Genomic DNA, 25,195 nt, shown 5'->3' with positions numbered 1-25,195 from the left:
TGGCTAATAAACACCTAGACCTGTGGCCTGCAGTTTCTTTAGGATAGTATATAGTTATTGCTCATTAAGAGAAAATACCCTCAAGTTTTTTTTATTTAACAATCTCTTATTGAAAATAAAAAGGTGTAGAAAAAGTAGCACAAAGTCCATCTGTCCAAGATCTCACCTGACAGGGTTTTCCCAACACCTTCGGCAAGAGCTGCCTTGGGCAACTCATAAAACTTGGATAAACCAATGTATTTAAAAAGTAGCTGAATAAATAAAAACACTAGTGGTACACCTGGATTCCAAGGGACCTCCACATTCTTGAGAAATATCACATACGTAAGCTCAGCAAGCTAGTAAATTGTGAACATGCACCAACTGTGGTTACGCAGTCGCCACCACACTGAATGGTACTACTGTGAAGACACAAAACCACCCAAAATACTACTTGTTTTCAGTTACGAACTAATTGTCAATCAAATCATATTTCTTTACTCAAAAGGAAATAGGCATTGCAAACAGGATAAGTTTGATTTTTAAAACCTTTTTTATGAAAAACAAATCATCCCTAGTTTTGGCTGATTCTGTGCTGGAGTTCTGACCTCCATTACACAGCAAATGTAACATTCCATGTTTTTAACACAAAATGCAAAAATGTCGTGTCCAGTCTTTTCTAGTGATTAGTATTGGCTGTGAGTTCTGCCTTTCAACCCCAACATATATTTGGAGGATAAACTTTGGATACTTTGTTTCAAATATCCCACTGTCAGACATTTTTACCAATTTGGGTACCTTCAAGTACATGTGTACCCATATATCAGGACTCCAGGGCTGTTTCCTTACTGCCTTATTTTTGTGCTTGTATTGCACCATTTCTGATCCTGCTTTCATGACACAGCATTCGCATGCTGGGTCAAACTTTTGCATCTGCATTGCACTTTCAGAAGTTCACATGCCTCCAAAAAAGCGCTATAATGGGCAGTGGATGAGCTCGCATCACAGCTGACAAAAGCATACTTACGGTGTTTCAGTGTTTTTTTAAACCTGTATTCAGATTTGCACTATATCACTGTTTTGATATGTAAGCTTGGAACAAGCTCTACCCAAAGGAAACCTGTGATAGGCTATTATTTTGCCTGACAATTTCATTTAAATTGCTCGTCGCGGGCTCCCCTTCTCTCTGCTCTCCTAATGCTGCTTAGCATCTCGCTCCCTCTACCCTCAGCGTTCCCCTGTGGCAGGGGAAGGGCCCTTTAAACTCCAGCTGGCCTGCGGCACTGGGAGCAGTACCTGGAGTGTTCTAACCACCAGTCAGCTGGAGCAAAGGGGGATTTAAATGTTAAAGCATTCCCGGCACCGCTGGAGGCGGCTAGAGGAGGCTTTAACCGACCATGAACCTACAGGCTGGTGAAAAGTCCATGGGTCCGTGGAAAATGGGCCTCTCACAACCTGCTGCTTCACAAATGCCAAACCGGCTTGGTCCGTGCAAAATTTTGGTTTGCTTTCTGGTCCATGCCCACCTCTAATTGTGAGAGTATGGAGATGTATATCATTCTTGTATATTAAGATTATTATTGTTATAGATTAAGTGAGTGATTAAGTTCAGTTTCATTCACATTCCAAATGATCCACCCCTAGAGAAAGAAATGCAGCTAAAAGGTATTACAAGCCAAATCAGCCTTGTGATTTGATATATGTATTCATTTTTGCTTGAGCAGCACACCTATGGCAACTTCAAGTCAGCATTCCACAGTCATGAAGAAATTTTATGTTTGTAAACCAAAGTGGAGGAATTATGAGCCAGACAATTACATCACCTGACAGATGTGTTTCTCAATCACTTATGTTTACTTCAGGCTTTTTAACATGGAATGAACTGGAACAAGAGGATTGGGTGTTGGAACTTAAAACAAGGAGGGGAAATTCTGTTATGCCAGACATGTTTTGCATTGTTAAAAAGAAAACAGATAATTAATTTACCTTACTTTCCTACCACCTCTGTCATAACCACTAAGTCTTCCTTTATGTCTGGAGGTAAGCTTCCCCCCCCACACACACACACACACCGAAACTCTATAGCAACTGGTAGCACAGTAACACATAATAACATGGTAGCGAGTGCGACACATAAACCTGTCAGTCTTGAGGGGAAATGGATGCCTAAGCAGAAGGGGTAAACAGACTAAATCAATTTGAACATGCATGTTAAGGTCTGTGAAAGGGCAGAGTTTAGTGCTGCTAAGCTGAAAAACATTTGTCTCTGTCTCGTTGTATTTCCCGAACATTCAGTGGAATACACCCACAGGCCTCTTGCTCGGCTCCAGTCAGGCTCCATGGCTGATTAATGACAGATGGAGGTGTCCAGTAATTTCCTCACCTAATAATAAACTACAGCCCAAAACAGTGGCTTCCCTCAGGCCCACATTTAACAGAACTGTACTTACTACTAGTAGAAAGCCAATTACCATGCCCAAGATAAGGCACAGTTAAGCAACTTTCTGGGACCATTTAACTGGCTTTAGGCACCTCATCTTTGTCTACCTTCAGACAGACTATGGTCAGATAATGTCTGGGTCAGTTGTATAATGACCTGACGTTCCAAAAATATCTTTGTCATCCCTGTGGGACACAGCTTAAATTGGAGAGCTATCTCACCTAAATAAAGATCAAAAAACACCTTAGCAGCTATATTGCACTAAAAAAAATGTATTGCCTCTTTTCTTCTTTAACCAGGGGTCACCAACTTACACCATGACTGCAACAGTTGCCAGGTATTAAGCAATCAGTCTGTCTTGGAGTGATCTAGGTAAAGATGTCTATTAAAACATTTTAATCAAGAATATAACCTCGGCAAAGGTTTTTCCAGATACTGCCAACAATGAAAGCATATGGCATGTGTTTACATACATACACTGCAATGTTAACAAAGAATATATTATTTTTAGTGGATACCTTTTTCCATAGAGTAATGATTTATAGATTAACAAACATGAAAAAGCTGTGTGATTAAAAATTTCCTTAAGTATAAAATAACATTTTTAAAAGGCTTCCTGCCCTGATCCATACCATTCTCCTTGCTTTTAAGAGACATCCCCTCATTTATTCATGGAAGCCTGAATTAATTAATAAGAAAAGCTTAATAAGACATGTTTTCAGTAAAATAATAAATAAGATATTGTTCAACATAATCTTGGAAACACTGGTACTTGAAAACAGTCTCCTTTAGATACTGGAATTTTAACACAGAGATTTGGTCTAAGGGAACACAAAGTACTGTGAGGCAAAGAAAATGATATGCATTTTCCATGCTTTGGGGCATTTTTCATATTGTTGTATTGAAGCAGAGCTAACAAGAATGTCAGCAGCATACAAATTCTGGATTATGCTGCTATTTGGAACAAGCAACAGCCCTAAAGCAACAGCTCCAACTGTGTCTGGGCTGGAAGATGACACTGGAGAGCAACTGCCAGTCTGAGTAGATAATACAGAAAGATATTGACGGACCAATCATATGATTTGGTATGAGGCAGTTTCATGTGTGATTGCCACAACAGAATGTAATTGCCACAACTGCACACACCAGGGCCTCCCAGTCTCTAAAGCGAGTCTGCCCATTCTCCCTCACTGACACTTAGGCTTGGAACTCTCACCCAGAATATGTGCACAATGCCATCTCTCTTTCTTCTCCATTTAGGTCTTTTCTTAAAACCTATTTCTCCCATTAATATTTTGCTTGACCTCCCATTTTCATTCAGATCATTAATTCCTTGTTTACCTTTGCATCTTTCATCACTCTTATTTCACCCCATTGTCAAGATATATAAGATTGTTGTGACAGAGGCCTGTGATTTGTTGAGATCATTAAATCTAAAATAAATGTTCACAGTAGATTGATTTAAAAATTGCATTCGTTGTTACCTGCAGAAGGTCCATTGGCATATCCATTCCCTTTGGAATTCTGTGGGAAAGGATACAGCTTGGCACTGGACAGCTAGGACAGAGAGATACTGCTTGTTACCAAGTAAATAAAAGCCCCTGAATTGCTATTTGCCTCCCATATTTAACAACACACTGTTTTTGTACCTGCTCTTAAAAATCCTACCCAGATAAGTTGATATAAAAAATTAATTTTCTTTAAAAGGATCATTCTGTCAAAAAAAATTGCAATGTTTAGTTTGCATTTTCCCTGTCACTGAAAGAGCAGAAGACTGAATATCACATTTCCTTTGTATCTGGACTGTTTTGTGTTCCAGAAGTCATTAATGCCAATATCCATTTTTTCCCCATGGCAGCTATTTTACTGTAGAAATGGGATACATTTAACCTCAAAAGCAGGTAAACTAGGATTCTGTGTTGTGGAAGATCCTGTTCATAAAGGAAATGGTGTTTCTTACTATTGACCTTTGAAAATAAAAACTACATTGTTGTTTATTTGCATGCACAAGTAAGTTCATATTTATTTATTTATTTATTCACTTAGGGCCAAGCTACACATGACGAATGACACTTGAACGGCAAGTGTATTTCTCCCTTTTCACTTGCCCTCCACTCAATCCACTTGCCGTTCAAGTGTCATTCGTCATGTGTAGCTTGGCCCTGAGACAAGATAAAATTTTAAAACGCAGAGTTGGCAATAAATGGTTGCATTGGCAGCACTGGGCACAAGGGGTTTAGAGTCTAGTTTCATGGAAACTGATTTTCCAGACTTTTGTATTAATGGATATTCTGTTTTATTCATCATTTTTATTCTCCTCGATCTTCTTTTTGTTTTACTGGCTGTATGATCAGAGTAAAAATTAGGTCAGGCCTAAGCATTCTGCCATTTGCTAGATTTTAGGATAAACGGAATATGGTTAAATGTTAGTGCAATTACTATAATTGTGCCTGATAGGTAAGAAATGCCTTACTGAAGTGGGCAGGAAGATTCTTACAGTCAGAAGATTGGCCAGCGTAGTGACATTTCCATGTCTACCCATGAGTCCAAAACTGGAGGGTCACTTATCCAGGACCACCAGCTGTTGAGATTCACTAATTTCAAGGATCATATTACTTCTGTATTCAAGAAGAGTTAGCCGGAGCATATGTCTGACGAAAGGCTCTATAATATGAACATTGTGTGCAAGAACAGGTGAGAGAGGACAGTAGCTGAAGATAAGCAGAGCCAAACAAGGCTGCCAAGATAGAATAACCAAGAGTAGAATGTAGATTGCAAGGGTTGGACCCAGTGATGGATTTCCATCAATAGAATTGTTGCTGAATTCTTTCTTCCACTGCAGATGCACTCCTAATACTGTTCCTCAGGGTTCCTTGTTCCTCCCCCCAGCAGCATTTTGGGGAGTCCATTGGACTGCAGTGAGATAGGGGAGCCAAGAAAGTCCCATTCTGCTAATGGAAGTTCAATGGATCTAGTCCCAAGTATCCAACAGAATGGTTTGGCCTGGATATTTCCAAAAGAAACGGGACAGGTTGGGACCTTGTTTGGGTCTGAGAAATTCTAAGAGGAGGGAAAAGTGAAAAGGTCACAGCATGCTCAATGTTTCTTAGGGATGCTAACCAAGAAAGATTGCTGTTCCAGTATATTAAGAAACTTGCTTCTCATACCATATATACCAGTATGGGAAGTGACCATGGCTAAGTAGCAGAGCATCTGCTTTGCATGCATAAGGTCCCAGGTTTAGTCTCCAGAATCTCCATTCAAAAGGATGAGGTAGTAACTGGGGCCGTTTCCAGATGGCTGACCTGCACCCGGGATGTCGCGCCATGTTTCAGATCGTGCTGGGGAAAACACGAAATATCGCATTTTCTCGCGCGAGTTTTGCGCGACATCGCGCAAGAAAACGCGATATTTTGCGTTTTCCCCGGCACGATCCGAAATGTGCCGCGACGTCCCAGGTGCAGGTCAGCCATCTGGAAACGGCCTGGGTAATGTGCTGAGACCCTGGAGAGCTGCTGTACTGACCTAGATAGACCAACCTTCTGTCTCAGTATAATGCAGGTCCATGTGAGCATTCAGTACCAACATTTTAATTTGTTGCTCTTTTATCCCACTGTCCCAAAACTAGAACAATTTTTATAACAGAAATGATGACTGTGCATAAATCATCCAAGCAATATCCAACGAAATTCCCTCAAGCACCATCTGAATTCTTGTCCCCAACATCTGCAGATATGAAGAAGCCTTTCTGGCAGATGCCCAAACACCAAACAGAGACTCTGGGCACAATTACAAATGTAAATTGATCAAATTGATAAATGTGGAGCAGCCAACAAGATGTTTTTGGTAATCCTACATACATCGTGCAAAACTGAAATTAACAAGGGCAGTTTCTTTCTTTCTTTCTTTCTTTCTTTCTTTCTTTCTTTCTTTCTTTCTTTCTTTCTTTCTTTCTTTCTTTCTTTCTTTCTTTCTTTCTTTGTGATGGTGGGACTCACCAGTACTGAATACCAGCACCTTGAGAGGGGAGAGCACTGTCCCAAGCCCTGACAGGCGAATTGGTGGGAATTGGTGCCACCTTAAATATGAGTACTGGTTCCCTTTTTAACCATAAAAAGCACTGAATAAAGAGAAAGTAGATAGGTGAAGCCCATAACATTGAACTGTGCACAATATGGTTCTGCCTGGGTTCTCCTACCCAAGCCTCAGCGCCTCCTCTGGGTTCTTCTTCCTCCTCTCTTTGTGCCTTCACAGCTTTTCCTAGCCAGCTTCTCTTCCTCTCCTCCCATCTCTCTTGACATCCCCCCTTTTATCCCTAGGGCTCCATTAATGCTAGCCAAGCCCAGCACTGCTCTCTTCTCTGAGCCTTGTTCATCTCTTAACACCCTCCTTGCCTTGCCCCACCCCAGCTGGGTTTGCATAAGACTAGTCAGAGACTGGCTGCCCACTGTGCACTCAGTCAACACCCAGGCTAGTAAACCACCTGCTCCAGTTGCTATGCTCACCGGCTGCTTGGTGGAGGGGAGTCTCCTGCTGACGCACGGCAACTCCTGCTGGGGATGTCATGCTGTTACCGCCTTCCGCAGAGGTGCCTTGCCCTGTCCTGGAGCAACTGCTGCCTTTGGCCCAGTAGGGTGGCTCTCCTCCGGCCTCTGCTGCAGCCTCTGTGCCTCAGAGGGCTATAGCAACTGTTTTTGAGAGCAGCCCTGTATAGTAGTCTTGCCATAAGGGACAAAAGAATAGATGTCAACATACTATTTGCACCTAGGATGAACTGCAACAATATACTCCCTTCACAGTTAGGTGTTTCATTTCTGTTCTCATGACAGCAATTGTCTCATTTCCTAACACAGAATTTAATAGACAAACATTTAAGTATAACCATACTTACTCAAGTCCAATTAAATAAAAATAATAATACAACTACTATCTACAATGTACGGTCTTAAATTTTATGAGCTATCTGATGTCATATATACAATACAGGCTTATGACTATGCTTTATTAGTGTGTATGATGTTATAATAAATTCAGTTCATCCTTTATTTTAACTGTAATGTGCATGCCATTTTTTCCAATACATGTATTCAGCCTAATTTTTTAAATGGGCAATTTGTTTTGATAATTAACTTCAGTATGATGTTTTTTTGAGTAACTATCCCAGCCACTGACTTCCAGTCACATCCCAGTGTGAGGTTACTCCAGACGTAGTCATCTGAGGATTGTACCTCCATTGTTTCAAGATCAGCTCTTAGGCTGAGATTCAAATCAGCCTCTGTGGCTTCAAATAGGATTTCAAATAGGCTTCAAATAGTGCAGGTTCAAGAACTGAAGAGGCAGCCTTCTGCCAATGGCAAGACTCAACTTCAGTATCATTATTATTATTTATTTTATGTGTTGTTTGTTTCATTTATTTATGTTATTTATAGACTACCTTTTTCACTGCGACTCAAGGTAGATTACACAGTGTAACTCGATCCAAACAACATTTGCGGTACTCAATTAAAAATACAATAGAATGCAGGAATTTAAAAACAAGCAGAAACCTAATACTAATTTGAAACAATGTTGAAACAAGACATGAGCAATTTGGCACAACACAAGTAATGGCAGTAACAGACAGTGCACAGCAGTAGAGCCCAGTAGATAGTCTAATGTAGTCTATAGTATGCTGCTGTCATTCTTCATTAAATTCTGCCCCCAATTTTCACTCACAGTGCAAAAATGCATCCTTAGAGACAGTAATGCTCAGTAAGAATGGCTGTGCACAGTGAATCCCAATATGAATCAAGAGGACCTGTTTGCTTCGTTTCCATTACCCAAGCACATGTTCAGAGTGCTAGGGAACCTGTTCCCTGTTAAAGGGAACAGGAGATTTGAGTTGCATTCCCATAATCCCCTTTCTGCGTAATACAAGTTCTTGGTGCTTCCTATGAGCACCTTATTATTTTTTCCACATGGGTGCTAATAGCTTGGGGAAATCTCATGTACAGCCAACGAACCTGTAATACGAGTTGATTGTCCCCAAACATAGCAGACCTGGTCATCTGGATTCATGCTATGGTAACACCTAGACTTGACTACTGTAATGCACTGTACATAGGTCTCCCCTCTAAGTTAACTTGGAGAATCCAGTTGGTGCAAAATGGTTATTATTGGGTAGTAGGAAGAGCATGAATATTACTACCATTCTGCAGTCACTCCTATCACTTACTATGTTCAATTCAAGGTATTGGTTATTGGTTATCAAGAGGTTTGGGTATCACATACAAAGCTCTTCTTGACCTTGATCCAGCATATCTACGGGACCGCTTCAATGTTCTGCCACAGCAGTTTCGCTCATCTGAACAGGGCATTCTGCAGTTGCCACCTTCACTCAGGCAAAATCAACAGCTGCCCATACCCATGAATTCTCTGTAATGATAGCCACTGTATGGAACAGCCTACCTGAACAGATCAGGAAAGTTCCCATTCTTCTGACTTCCTGAAAACAATGCAAAACTGAGTTATTCAAAAAGGCTTTTTATTTAAACAGGAGGGCTATGTTGTAAGGAAGTGGTCTCAACAAGACATATCAGTAAAGAGATAAGGACCATAGGCTTTACTACTCTGGGCTACTGTGTACTATTTGTTGCTTTAAGTATCCTACTATGTAGTTCTCTGTTGTTTAATATGTCAGTCTTAGAATTGCTATGCTGTGTTTCAGCATTTCTTCAACTCCATATAGGATATTTGTGGGTTTTAAATCTAGCAAATTTGCACATATATATATAACCTATTACATTGTTTATTGAAATTCCTTTGAAATTGCTTGTACTGACTCAACTGTGTAATCCACCTTGAGTCTCAGTGAGAAAGGGGGTCTATAAATAAAATAAAATAAAATAAAATAAAATAAATAAGTAAACAAACAAACAAACAACTTTCCTAGGACATTATCTCCTAACAACCAGGATCAGGGAAGCTTTCATGTGGTGGGGGGTGAACACTTTCTCCTGTACCTATTAGATTTTATAGTTTGGGGTAGGTAGCCATGTTGGTCTGCTGTAGATGAGCAAGGTTCAAATCCAGTAGCACCTTAAAGACCAACAAAGAGTTTCCAGGGTTCAAGATTTCAAGATTCAAATTCTGTTTATCAGATCTAATGCAGGGAGTTTGACTTGCAAAAGCTTTTCCCCTGAAACCCTTTGTTGGTCTTTAAGGTGCTATAGGACTTGAATCTTGCTCATAAGATTTTATGGGTCCCGTTCGGACTCACCAGAACTATGCAAACTGACCTAACGATCATCATATCAATGTTAACACAAGTAGAATCTACAATGTACAAATTATATATTTAATTTTATAGAATGATGTTGTGACAAACTCAGCTTTGTATGCTGAGATTTCCAGTAGGAGGGTTATGATTGACAGGTTTCCTCCCCCCTTGTGGCTGGCCTGGAATGGCAGTTGGGGAAGCTGACAGTTGGGGAGTGAGAGAGAAAACTGCTGAGTGAAAAGGGAGTTTAAGCCTGGCTTTTGAACAGTGAGGGTCACCCAGAAAATCCTCAGTGATTTATGAAGCACTTTTAGTCCTAGGACTAAAGTGGGGAAAACCAGCACAAACCCCTACTTAGACTCAATAGATCTGGGAAGTATAGAGGGCCAAGGAAGGAGGAAGAAAGGTGTCTCCCCTTCAGTGCCAGGAACAGGGTTATAGTTCACCACTATAACACCTGCCCAGTATCTAAGAAGGGTCTGTCTCTGTAGAGCACCCTTAAGTCTGGATAGGAGGGAAAGTCGTGCTGTGTTTGTGTTGAAGTATCTAAAGTGTAATATCTGTGAAGCAGTATGAACCTCCAAAAGCAGCCTGTAACCAAATGTTTTGTGCCTCACACCAGTGAAGTTGTTATACCAAAACCTTTCTGACATTCCGTTCAAACACCTGCCTACCTGCCTTTTAAGTTCAACTTCTGTTAATAAACCTTCAATTACATTTTTGAACCTTCCCAAGCCTTGTGTGCCAGTTTCTGATAAAGGGAAGCGCAAATCCCTGATCTGTCCCCTATTAAGACTTGGCTGGGTAACCAAATTGCAATATTCATAAGGGTGGGACAAAGAAGAACGTTGAAGCTCAATATCAACCGCGTTACCAAAGGCTGTCCAGCCCAGTATACAGCTTCATAAGCTTACAGAGGAGGAGGTTTTACCTCAGGGTAGGGGAAGGTCAGTCCAAGCCTGAGTTTGACGTGGGTTTGTGGCAGAATTCATATATAGATTTGTGACCTTGTGTTATTATATATAAATACAACTTTATATTAATTATGATAGAATGCTTCCAAACTTTAAATTCAGCAAAATCATAAAGTTGAGTTCTTTCAGAAATGTACAGCTTCAAATTGCAGGTGACAAATCAAATTTTGAATACTCTTCATTTTCCCCTTCTTACCCCATGGAAGTCGACTACATCACGGAGTAAGATTTTACCTTGCCCTTTCTCTTGGATATGTAGTTTACTACACAAAAGTTCATAAAATGTAATTTCAACAAATGTACTCACAAGAACTCTACCATGTGATTTTGTTAAAGATACAAATTACTCATGAGTTCTATACATTGAAATTGTCCACTGTTGATTCAGTTGGCCTGTACAAGAAGCCTGCCCAGCTTCAACCTACAATCTGAGAAAATAAGTCAATATCACGGCAGGATACAAGTGAAGAAGTTAATTAGCCCCCCTTTCAAAACAACAGTGTCCTCTGGAATGCTAAATCAAAAAGAGTCCAGTAGCACCTTTAAGACTAACCAATTTTATTGTAGCATAAGCTTTCGAGAATCAAGTTCTCTTCGTCAGATGCCTGATCAAAACTGGGCAGATACAGAAGAGGAGGGGGGAAGAGAGAGAGAGAGGAAAGAAGGGGACAATAAAATTGGTTAGTCTTAAAGGTGCTACTGGACTCTTTTTGATTTTGCAACTACAGACTAACACGGCTAACTCCTCTGGATTTATGACTCTGGAATGCTGGCTTTCTGTATTCAGGGTTGTTGTTGTTTTTATTTCTCACAGTGTTCTCCATTGGTAACGTCTTGTGAAGACTGCTCCAAAAATCTTTTTTCCTCCTTACAATATCTTAGTAATGAGATTGCAGTTCTTCACCCATAGTTGGGATCTGCTGATTAACCCAAATATATTCACCACTCACCAGTAACATGCATACATGAATGAACTATCAAAGAAACAGCTTTTGTACCATGTTTCCATGTTCAAACACAACATTCTTCAATGGACCACTGGTCTGATCTAGCAGGTTCTATGAATGTTCTTATGAATCAGTTTTATTTTATTGTTGTTATGGATAATAAATTATTCCATCCATCTGCAAGTGAGAAGAGCTCATTGACTGCTGAAATAAAGTTGTCTGTGCTGCCGCCTCCTTGAACAATCTTTATGATGACTCAACACAGCAATGTTATTTGAGCCTCATCCCCTGTCCACTGAAGTCACTGTGGGGCCTCTCTGCAGTGAAAGTAGTATTGTTTTGTCCCTTAAATAACCTCAGGGATGAAGAGCAAAAGACAAAGTTTAAGGGTGTTTTTTTTTTACTGAGCAGGATGGAAGGTGCCTGTAATCTGCTAATCTGCCGGAACAAGTGATAGAGATAAGCAATTGCCTTCTTTTGAAATAGTTTTTCCTCTCATTCTTGGAAAGCTGGACCACACTTTGTAAGAAGCTGGTTCTTATTCAATGACCTCCCGAGTTTTTTTAAACTCCACTCTTATCCCTCAACAGTGCTCCTTCTGTGCTGAGATTATGTGTTCCCATACAACAAAAGACAAGAACAAAGTTAGAGAAGAAAGAGGAAAGCTGGTCTACTGTCAAAACTGAGGCTTATCACAGCAGACTCCTATTTTTAACTCGATTGCAAACGATATCTGTGATCAAAGGGCCAGAACCCCTGGAGGAGCTTATGCAAACAGCATGGTGGCCGGAATTCTTCCTGATGATTTGTAAGCAGGAAAGGACTTTTGACATGAAAGACAGCTTAAACAGAAGAAGAATAGCAATAAACCATCTGTAAAATGCTTAACATTGCCCTTGAACTAATGCAAATTTGTTCCAAACAATTTTTTTCTTCTTCTTTTTCTCCTCCTTGCAATCTATGGATGTCCTGCTGAGACATTTGAACAGTCACATGTTCACAGTACAAAAGCCTATATAAGCAAGGAAATACACTGTACTAATGTGTTTAGAACCAGAGAATCAAACAATATTCCCAATTCACATTCACTGGCTTCTTTTCTTTTTGGTCAAGAAATCTTCATTAATGACAGCCTTGTTTGAGATAACTATTAAGCGTCCAGGCAGCAGTGTAATGTGTTGCCTTCACACATGTCATAAAGTAGTGCCACTAGTAAGTAATAAACATATCCAGTCTATTTTTAATAGAATTTCAGTTTTTCATGAATATTTGCAGGCCCTGTAGTCAGACCTCTCCTTCCGCCAAAGGGCAGTTTATAGGTATGAAATCATAAACACCTCTTCCTCATATAGCACTGCCTGGCCTGAAATATGGCAGCCAGGTAAAAAAGCCTGGAAAAATATTTTAAAAGGAGAGTCAGAGTGGCTGACTGACTAAACACTCCCTCCACACTCCAGAAAGATGCATAACTTAGGACAATGAGGCTCTCAAGTAGCCCATGACTCATCTCATCAACGCCCAACCTTACCTCCCCTCATCCATTTACCCTAATCAAGCAACACCCACGCTGTTCAGCAAAATTGTTGTTATCCGCCCTGAGCCCACTTGGTTGGGGAGGGTGGACTATACATTTAAGTAAATAAATAAATAAACCTGGTAGCTTTTCCCATTCAGTAATCAAAGGGTCATCAAGCACCATTTTCACCTATAGTCTGCCTCAGGAAGACCCATTAAGCCTCTCCCATCTCCATTGTCCACCTCCGGAGACAAACCCAGTTCTCCAGATTAGAGTCCTGCTTTGGTTGTTGGGGGTTTTCCGGGCTGTATTGCCGTGGTCTTGGCATTGTAGTTCCTGACGTTTCGCCAGCAGCTGTGGCTGGCATCTTCAGAGGTGTAGCGACACCTCTGAAGCTACACCTCTGAAGATGCCAGCCACAGCTGCTGGCGAAACGTCAGGAACTACAATGCCAAGACCACGGCAATACAGCCCGGAAAACCCCCAACAACCATCGTTCTCCGGCCGTGAAAGCCTTCGACAATACATAGAGTCCTGCTTTCTTAACCACAACACCAAACTGGCTCCCAAACGCATAGTAATTAGAGACTATTAGGTAATTAGGTAAAAACTATTCAATCATTAGCAAATACAAACTAACTCATTTGAAATTAATCTTATCAGATGTATAAAATGGAATGTTTACATTTTTGTTTATAAGTTTTTAAAAACATTCTTTACCGTTCTTTGATATCTTATCCTACTTCATTGAAACTGATTTTTTTTATATGGTTTCTGTTGTTCTTATCACAATTAAGTCACTGGGTAATTAAGATGATAGCTGTAGCTGTTATCTACTGTTGACCTGAGATGATATCCACATTGTGCTGTTCAGTCCCAGAAGTGAGATACTGCTCTTATTCGGAAATATCAGTCTTCATTATAGATAACTACAAATTTTGGTACAGACTTGTTTGACAGTTGAATGTACCATTTCAAAGGTGTCCATATGAGGTAAGTTTTGCAAAAAACCTGACGCAAACCTGTTTGGCAAGTGTTTGCAACTGTTTGGCACAATGCAAAGATGTTATTGATTCAAACCCATTAGTAACTATTAGCTTCAATAGGGACTAATTAGACGAATGCCAAATGGTAGAATTTTATTAAAACATAGCATTTGTTTATGACTGATTTACATGATTTGCGACTGATTTAATTGTATATTTAAATAATCATCTGGTGAGCAGAATAGTTATGCAGCAAGAATGAGGTTAATAGAGCTCAATTGGGGTGGGTGAGATTGACCTGGGAAATCTGTTTTTTCCTCCATTTTTTAATTTTTGTAATGACTAGCCAGATGAAGAGTTCTTATGAGTTCAAAAGCTTGCACAATGTTTTGTATCATTTCAGATTGCCCTGATAGAAGGTAGTATGTGGATTTTGTTTCTTCTTCTCTCAGATAAAGGCCCAATCACTTTTATTGTTGCTAACCTAACTGTTTTGTTTCTTTCAGTCAATATGAGAGGAGTGACAGTCCTCATTCTGGAAGGTAATCTTTAAGCCTTGTTTTCCACTTTTGCATGGGTAACAAACAAGTACAAAATTAGATCACGCAAAGATCATATTAATTGAGGACAACACAAGTTTCTGGAACTGACAGCCTACGTGAAATCAGACAAGGAATGGTTTTAATTGGAAATATTGTTTTATTACATGTGTTTTGTTTTTAAGTTACCCAACCCTTTGGAAAGAGTCACCAAATAAATGATAAAAACAAGGAAGAAAGATCTTTTCCAGAAACCATTAAAATCTAATACTCAGTCCTGCCACACACTGCATAAAGGCAGCTAGAAAGGAAACAACTGCCTCACTGCTCTTTTCCCCACCTGTTTTTCCTAAGTTTTCAACAGTGTTAAGAGGTTAATAACATTGTTATTTCATCCATTGCTTGAATCTAATAAAAGCAATGAGGCATAGCATTCTGTAAAATGTCTTCAGTAGAGGAAAGAACACTTGTGTTGACCTCTAACATAAATGAAATACTAATTATCCCCATCTACTTCTAAAATTAATGCCTTTTGAGTCTCCCAAGTGACATAGGAAAAGTCCGTTGTTAAGACTCCAGGCAACTTTCTGTTCCTTTAGATGGAGGGAGAGGAAGAGAGAACATTTTCTGACTCTAAACAGGACCCTTGAATATCACTCAAAGGTTTTGTGCCACATGTGAATATTGTTTATGTAGAATAGACTGGCTGGGTCATGTGCTGGATGTTAGATTGCAACTGCAGCTCAAAATAATTTAACCCTCACATTTGAAAACTAAGATAATGGTTTCACTTTCCAAATCAAAACACATTTTTAGCACACATTATATTTCACACGATGTAAGGCTGCCTTAGAAAACACACCATGCCAAAACATTAGAAGATGAAGTACTAGTTAGTTATTTTCAGTGTATTTGCTTAATGTTTATATCGGCTGAATGACATCATATCACCGTGTTCTGCGCTGCTATGCTGAGGAAAGCAAGCTCTCCTTTTGACGGAGGGAATGTAGCTGTAACAGTATGATGTGCTATACATGCACTGTCAAAGACAGCTGTGCTGGCATGTGTTGGTTTAGGTTTGCACACTCGGGTATAGCTGTTACATGAGATGCTGGATTAAAGAAAGCAAAACCATTGGTAAAATGTAATACATGATTGCATATTAAATCGCAAATAACTGATTGCCTGCCTATTCCCCTTTCTCTTTTTGTAATTCTGTCTGCTATTCTATTTGTTGCCAAAATAGTAAGAATTCTCTAAAATGTAAGAGATCTACAATAGCAAAGCATTAAAAATTTAGATTTCTACAAAACTTAGATTTCTACAGATATACCTAATCCAAAAAAGCTTACATTGTACTCACGTCAATGGCACTTAAATATATGTGATTCCACACGGTGTAGCTTTTTAACATGAGTAAAATATCTTGTTTGTATTTCACATGTTATATTTTAATGATGGTTATATTTATTGATAATTACTTTTGAATTTTCAGTATTGTGTACTCCTTGACAAAGATTGTAGGAAACGAGGTGTCAGGTTCAGAATGTTTTCTCCTATGTTGTAACCAAAGAGACTCCATTTTAATTCTTCTAGTGTTCTGAGTGCTTCTTCTACAGGTGCCAAGACGTTCCCTAGCAGCTATCTCACAGAAGAGGAATGTTTTGACTACAGCTTTTCCAGCCTTGGGAAACTTTCACTTTCTCAGCTTCAAAGGGATTGTTTTGAGAACTATGGGGGGAGGTTGGGCCTGCTGGGTCTTGATACTTTGTACCTTGTTCTTTGCCTATCATTCGTAACAATACACGTGTACCAGCCAAGATATTGTATCTGGGCCAGTGGACTATAATGGTTGCTCTTTTCAGTAAATCTTTTGAAAACAACGGACTCTTGTCTGATTGCAGAAGGTAGTCTGGATTACAACTATTATTTAGCCACAGATCTGACACAGGGCACATTAGGATCTGGATAACCTGTCGGAGAACTACCTTTGGATTTTTTACAGCCAATATGAAATAATAACAAGAAACAATATACAAGAGATTGATTTTATTTTACTGGAACTCTCCACTCGTTGTTGGACTGTTGCATACAAGGACCTGTGAAAAAAGAAAATGCTGAATTGTTACAATGCACTTGCACTTTAACAATATATATATGCAATGAATTTTTGTAGCAGTTTGTAGCACCAGCACTTTATCAATTTATGGCACCTGTAGTTTAGCAACTTTTTTAATGGTATTGTATATGTGGAGTGTAGTATTTGTTTAATGAATTGCTATTTTAGAATTGTGTTTTACTGTGTAATGTGTTCTATGTATTAAATACACTGGTTCCATTGTTGTCAGACACGTCACGTGGTTTTTTGCTGTTATACACTTCTTCCCAAGGGCATACAGGGAAGTATGCTGAAGAGAAAGCAAAACTGAGCAATCCCGGTAGCATTACAAGCCAGCCCTTAAGGGGCCATGCAGCTCAAACGCAGCCAGCAGTGCCAACAGAGTTATGTCCTCTCATCCTTGTCCTCCTCCTCTACCACTGCCAACTGGTAGCAGTATAGGTATAGGCAATATGAGATGACTAGAGATGGGCACGAACAGCAATACGAACAAAAAAAAGCCATGAACAGCCCAATCTGCTGTTCGCAAACAAGCTGTTCGTGAGGCCCCATTCTAAACGAAAAGGTGGTCATTGCAAGCCTTGTTCGTTGTTGTTCATTGTTGTTCATCAAGCCAGACAGTCTGGCACCTGCAATCAATTCCCTTGGCAACTTAGGCAGGGATTGTCTGAACTCTGTCTGAACTCCTGCTGTTGCCCTGGAAACCCCAATCTAAGCCCAATTTAGCTTGATTGGAAGGTCTTCCTTTTAATTGAGGAGCTCCAAATTTGTTACAACAAGAGAGCAAAGACCAGGGGGGAGGGGGTCTCCCAGCTCTGACTTTGCAGACAGTGGAGACACAGTTGCTGTTGGCAACTGTCTCCCAGGTTTCTGGTAGTGGTGCAGTAGGGATCTACCCCTTCAAGTTTCAGGGCTGCTGCCAGGCTCTGGGACCAAGCTATTATTTATTATTGGTACCTTTCCTGGTGCCTGCTCAGGTCAGGTTTCTGGGAGTGGTGCAGTAGGGATCTTGACTTGGATGATGGCTAGAGGAGAGCCTGCTGGCCCCCACGAACAGCCAACCACAAACATGTTCATGAACAGGGCCATGTCCGTGGTTGTTCGTGAGTCCCTGTTTGTGGATGGCAACGAACAACTAATATCATGTTAGTTTTTTTTCTGTTCATGCCCATCTCTAGAGATGGCTAATTGTTGCCATAGAAAGCTCCAAGTCACATAGTCCCGACAATGCTGAAATAGCTGCTGGGGCTTGCCCCCAAGGCAACAGTCCACCAGGACCTTGTCTGCTAAGGTAATGGCCAGTCCATTCTTGCTTCTTCCCCAGTCATCACACTGCTTGGCACTCACAGCATAAGGCTAAGAGAACAGTAGACTACAGCAGCTCACCAGAGAGTCAATAGTTATTTTAGGGATTTTGATCTTCAGTCTCATCAACAGAATATCTTTTGTCTACAAACCCATAACTCAATAGATATTTCAGTAACCTTTTATCACATTAATGTAGTTGTGTTGCAGTGGAAATATTTTATAGCTTTATTTAATCACAGAGAATAACTACATGCCAGCGATCCAAAGACTATTAAGACAATTGCTACAGCTCTACTCTTCTTGTGATTTCTTCTACACTTCTGAAGTTACATACAATTGATACAGCTAAATTAAAAACACCTGATGGCCGAGAGCTTCGAGTCATGTTACAACATATACCCTGTGCATGAACTCTAACATTATGCTAATTGCTAAGGATGATCAAGAGTGCTGCAGGAAATTCTTAATTAGGAACATGTACTGGATTTTAATAACATACATGGGGGGGTTGACTCATATTCATAAGTTATCAATGAGGAAAAGTTGGCTCCAGTACAAGATGAAATGGATTGTATTAGTGTTATTGTTGTGTACAACTGAAGAACAAGGGAACTGATTCTGGTGAGTTACTAAAGTAGCATATACAATAGAAGCTTAATTGGATTCATTTTCTGACCTATCCTCTTTATTATGGGACTAGGGACAGTGCCATATTTCAGAACTAGGGTGGTAATAAATATCTAGAAACTAACTTTGAAAAAGTAACACCAATTCCAACCTAAGCTAAATTTCCCTCTAAAGTTTCCTATGCTTCCCTAATATTTTACCTCTTCCACACCTATCACAAGATCAACTTGGAAAGAGGAAGTTGGAGAAAAGGAAAACAAGTTGCAAGTGAGACTGAGAATCATTCAGGACTAGCAGGAAGTTCCCATGTATTCAGACTTGTGCCAAGCTTTCAGAAAACTTATGAGAAAGTCAGAGCTTTCTCTGAGATTCTGTTTAAAAAGTCTGGAAAGACTGGCCCCAAGACTGCAGGGGGCGTCATCCATCTCTAAAGAGAAGACATGGAGCCCAGCAAACTTGCCAGAATTGCTTTTTCCTCCTTACTGATCAGCTAACAATATTAAGATAACAACTGGCTTACCTGTGACAGTTTTCCTAACAGTTTCCCCAAATGGCTTACTTGTGACAGTCATCTGCAGTAACACATATAAGTTTTGCACCTGCTCAGACACAACTTCAGGACATTCTATAGCTCTGACCAAGAAACTAATGCTCGAATCTCTTCCCCCAGTGGAAATGCGTACAATGTGAATTAAAAGGGCTTTCACTTTCAGTTCCTACAAACCTCCATGTACTTGCAAAGGATTGAGTGCCAGCAGAGGGAGAAGAAGAGCATGTTGCATGCTGCTCAGATGTCCTCTTGAAACACTTCAATTATAGCGAAAACAACCCATTTTTCTTCTTCATCTCTGTGCTGTTCTGTGTATGGTATAATAATCTTTATGAGTGCCCTCCCCAAGGTAAATGTCATTGTGCAATATTACAGTCTCCCACTATAGCAAGGATCCTGCCACCTGACAGCCCCCAACTCCCACAGCAGAGGGGAAAATAACAGGAAAATTGCCATTGCTCCATTGGCATGACATCATTTCTGGTGTGAATCCAAAAGTGATATCACTGAAACCAGAGCATCATCCTAACATGATGACATTATTTCTAGATTCATGGCAGACATGATATTGTCAGATCAATGGCAATAAATGTGAGTGTTCGGGGTATTAGCACCCCTGATACTGTTTCAAGATTTGAGTTTCAGGTTTTCTTAGGATTCTAAAATTATTGGTGTTCCATTATTTCCTAGGAGGGACTTTTTCAGTGATTGGCTGTTCTTCAACCAAATGACACCAAAATTTCAGGAGGCCTGCCAGTCCACTAAAGACCCACCCCAGCCAGGTGTCAAGCACACTGGACCAAGGGGTCCAATTCTATGGGCCCCTTGAACAAAGTGCCCCCAGCCACCCTACCTGTCTTCATTGTTTCCTCTGCAGAAAAACATTCAAAGAAGTCAGTAGGTAATCACACAAGAACAACCACTGGCCAAAACTCCAAATGCAAACAGAACCAGCAAGCAGAGCCATATGCAAAAATAGCATGTCCAATACAACCAATATCAAACAAGTTTCAGGTGGGTCTGTATTAGTAAAACAAAATTTGAGCCCAGTAGCACCTTAAAGACCAACAAAATATTCCAGGGGTATATGTCTTCATGAGTCAAAGCTGACTTTGTCAGATACCTCATTTAGTCAAAGAATTTGATGAAATTAGCTTTGACTCACCAAGGCTTTTTACCTTTTGCTGGTCTTTAAGAATTTCATAACATGTTCTGAATCTTGTAACATGTGATATAATGATATGTGATGTGCTTGTTCATACCAGAAGCCTAACTTTTGGTAGTGATGTGCAAAATTATAATATTGATGCGCAAAAATGTGTATTTTCTGTTTGTTTGCCAATTCTTCCTCTACCATTCAGTACAGGGCTCCCGAGCTTGCTATAATACCTTGACCTAATGTTGTCTGGAAACTGCAATACCTCTGGATAGTAAGAACACCTTTCTTTTTGTCCTTCTCTTTGTCTTTTCCATTTCCCAACTCGCTAGATATCTCTTGGTACCTTCCTTCCTTTTAGAAGAGGGGAAATCTCACCAAAATTACAGGATTTTTATATTATCCATCTCCAAACGAACTAAAATGCCTTCAGAAAACTTGCAACTTCATCCAGTGCCCAGGAGATACCATTACTGACTTTTGATTCCTTTTACAATGGATATTGGACATAATGGATGTTTTAACTTTGTAAATAAGCCTGTGCATTAGGCTAAGCATTAATGATCTTGGATAATGTCCGAGCATCAACATGCTGAAAGAATAATTGTTCAGAGAATAAAGACAGCCATTACCTTGTACAATGATGAATCACAGATGCCATTAATTGGCATTAAAATGTAACCCATCAGGTTCTCTGTCAACCAGATTAAAAGTACAGGATGTTTGCTGTTTCTATATATATATATATATATATATATATATATATATATATATATATATATATATATATATATATATGAAAATACCCTGAAAATATATGAGTTGTCAGAGTAATCATTAATACACAAACAAACATGCACACCAGAATCTATTGTACTATGACGACTGAATCATTGTAGCAGCCTTTCTAGCCTTCTAATTTGCCGTGCATTGTACTGCATGGACAGCTGTTTCAGGGATAATTTTGTATTAATTTGAACTCTGCTGAGACAGGTAGCAATAGAGGAAAGCCACAAGGTTTCTCTGACATCTGTTTCTGTTACTGCATGTTTCCAGGGTGACCAAAACATCCACAGTCTTTCCTTCTACTCCACATAACAAAGTGCTTTTACATAATATGCTGGATGGCTTCAAGGGATTTTCTAAAAGACAGAAAATAAACAAGGTTTCTACACACAGTTTCCACTGTTTTCAGACATTCTGACCTTTGACTCAAAGAAATTGGTTCAAAGTTAGTGCTTAAGTTTGGTTGTTCCAACTTATGAACAAAATACACAAAAGATTTATAAAGCAAGAAACAGTCTCTTGAGTTTCCCTCCTCAAGTTCATTTAGTATTTACTACTTAAGTAATTCTCTACAAACATCTAATTTATTGCGATTTGCATCAGATTGATAATGTAATAGAATAGCATTGCCATAAAATACTACTCTGCACTTTAAACTCCCTCCAAATCTCGCTCATACACAGACACACACACACACCCTTCTGTATACTCTTCTATTTCCTTATAATTCCCTTCTCCCTGCAGCTCCCACAGTCATTCTGAAGTAGTTGACCAGTTTTGAGGCTCCTAGCTTTATTTTCTGATGAACAAACAGATGGACAGACAAATGGACACCAGTTTTATTATTATAGATTAAGATTTTTTCATCCCTGCTTGCATTGAACCTCATTTGCCCTAATTTTGCACACCAACACAGTTTGGAGATATTATTCTTTAGCAATCCACAACTCTTTTAACTCCAACAAAGTTTTTCTGTGTGTTTTGTCACCTTGTCTTCACCCCCCTAACCCATCAGCGCAGGGCCTGCAATTATTAATTTATTCCTCCTCTTTATTTCCTTTCATTTAACCAGTTTCTAATCCATGAGAAGTCCCATCCTCTTATCTTGGGACTGAGAAGTTTACTCAGGAACCACTGGTAAAATACTCATCCAAGGCATTTTGCAAGTCTAAGTACAGAATAAACAAATCTTACTATATAATTGAGTAAGCGTATTTCAGACAACTCACTTTATACCCTAGAGCACCACCAGAGGGTGCTGCCATGGAGGAAAGCCTAGGTAAGGAACCATGTCTCTCGAGAAAATGTGCCATGGCAGGAAGCCTAGGCCGGGAGCAGGTGGCAATGCCCACCTCCCGCTTTCACCCAGCTAGTATTCGGAGCAGAACAGGAGGCAATGTCCACCCCACCTTAACACAGCTGGTATTAGGAGTGGAGCAGGTGACAGTGCTCAACCCCTGCCTTAATCCAGTTGGTATTCGGAGCAGAGCAGGTGGCAATGCCCACCCCTCCCCCTGTTAACCCAGTTGGTATTAGGAGCGGAGCAGGTGGCAATGTCCTCTCCCTGCCTTAACCCAGCTGGTATTAGGAGCAGAGCAGGTGGAAATGCCTGCCCCCCCTTTGAACCAGTTGGGATCAGGAGTGGAGCAGTTGGCAATGTCCACCACCACCCTGCCTTAACCCAGCTGGTATTAGGAACAGAGCAGTTGGCAGTGCCCACCCCCTGCCTTAACCCAGCTCGCAATAAGAGCAGATGGCAATGCCCACCTCCTGCCGTAACCCAGCTGATATTAGGAGCGGAGCAGATGGAAATGCCCACCTGCTCCACCGGTATTAGGAGTGGAGCATTCCCCTCCCACCTTAACACAGCTGTCATTAGGAGCAGAGCAGGTGGCAATGCCACCCCAACCTTAACCCAGCTGGGATCAGAAGCAGATCAAATGGCAATGCCCTTCTTCCCTTCATCCAGCTGGGATAAGAGCAGGTGGCAATGCCCGCCCTCTTCAACCTACTGGATTAAGCCACTGAGCAGGCAGCAATGCCCACCCTGTCTTCACCCTGCCAGAGTCAGGAGCCAAGCATGCAGCAATGCCTGCCCCCCCCCTTCAATCTGCGGGAATCAGGAGCAGAGAAGGTGGCAATGCCCGCACCCCCTTCACCCAGCTGGGATCAGGAGCAGAGCAGGTAGTAAAGCCCGCTGCCCACCTTCATCTGTCAGGATCAGGCATGGAGCAGAAGGCAATGCCTGTTCTTCCCTTCACCCAAAGGGAAGCAGGTGGCAATGCCCACCCCCTTCACCTAGCTGGAATCAGTCTTGGAGCAGGTGGCAATGCTTGTCCCCCTTCACTCAGCCATAGTCAGGCGCAGAACAGAAGGCAATGCCCCCCACCATTACTTGGCATGTATCAGGAATGGAGCAGGTTGCAAATCCCACCGCCCCTTCACATGGCTGAGATCAGGCAGTTCAGGCATGGAACAGATGACAATGCCCACCCCCCTCCTTCACCAGCTGAAGTCAGTGACAGAGGAGGAGCGAATGCCTACCTGCCTGCCTTCCCCTTTCTAGAGCCTGTTGTATTTTCCCCCCACAACAGGCTTTGTTGCTAGTGATTATATAATTTATAAAGATATGATAAATTCTCAAGGAAAAATAAAAACGTGGCAATCAGTTATTAAAGAATGTAAGAGGTTACAATGACTGGTATATCTTCAGGCAATTTCCAGATTAAAGGAAACTGAAAGATCACAGAGGCCAATTTAGAGATCTAAAGGATTTTGAAAAGATAGTCATTCAGCAGAAAGACCATATGTTAGGACAAATTTATAAACTTCTGTTTCAATATGGTACAGAAACAGAACAAGTGAAAATATGCATGTTAAAATGAAGTCATAATTTAGGAGAAGAGATAACATTCCAAATGTGAGAAGATTTATGGACGAAGGGTATAAAATTTACTGCAAATCAAACATTAAGAGAAAACTGCTATAAGATGTTCTATCAGTGGTATATAACTCCAAAAGATATTGTAAAAATGGACAAGAGAGCCAGTTTGGTGTAGTGGTTAAGAGCACGGGACTCTAATCTGGAGAGCCGGGTTTGATTCCCCACTCCTCCACTTAAGCCAGTTGGGTGACCTTGGGCTAGTCACAGCTCTCTGGAGCTCTCTCAGCCCCACCCACCTCACAGGGTGTTTTGTTGTGGGGATAATAATGGCATACTTTGTAAACCGCTCTGAGTGGGCATTAAGTTGTCCTGAAGGGTGGTATATAAATTGAATGTTGTTGTTGTTGTTAAGAAATAAACAGGGATGTGTTAGAAGTGCAAAGAAATAGAAGGCACCTTTTACCACGTGGTGGGCATGCAAAAAAACTTTTAAAAAATGGAAAGAGATACATGTGGAGATTCAGGGGATATTAAAAACAGATTTTGCCATGAAACCAGAGATTATACTGTTGGGAATATTGCCAGATAAGGTTGATAGAATACTCTATGAACTGCTCAGGTACATGTTAACAGGACCAAGAATAGTATTGGCAAGTAAATGGAAAAATGAAAACTGTCCAACTAAAGAAAATTGGAAAGATAAAATGATAGCATATGTGGCAATGGCAAAATTAACACATTATATAAATAGAAAACCCATTAAAGAATTAGAAAAAATGGGAAAATTACTTCGCCTATTATAAAGATGAGAAATAAAAGATACGAACTAACAATGTAAATTTGGACATGAGCCATGACTAACAGTGGTTATAGGAATGTTTATTTTAAGCTTCACATTTCTGAAATAGTTTATAGAAACATATTATTTAGTTTGACTGATAATTAGCATAATTTGATATATTATAGTATAATATAGTTAGTATTGAAAATGGTTAGATAAGAATATATCATATAATTAATTTGGAGGTAAGAAAAGTATAACAACTAATATCATTAAATACTTTAAAGTACAATATTATATTTTTAATATTTGATTAAATAATGAGATATAGTAAAAGAGAGAAAG

This window comes from Eublepharis macularius, chromosome 10 (assembly GCF_028583425.1).
Source record: "Eublepharis macularius isolate TG4126 chromosome 10, MPM_Emac_v1.0, whole genome shotgun sequence".
Lineage (NCBI taxonomy): Eukaryota > Metazoa > Chordata > Lepidosauria > Squamata > Eublepharidae > Eublepharis > Eublepharis macularius.
The sequence above is the reverse complement of the archived record's forward strand: the minus strand, read 5'-3'. Positions refer to the sequence as shown.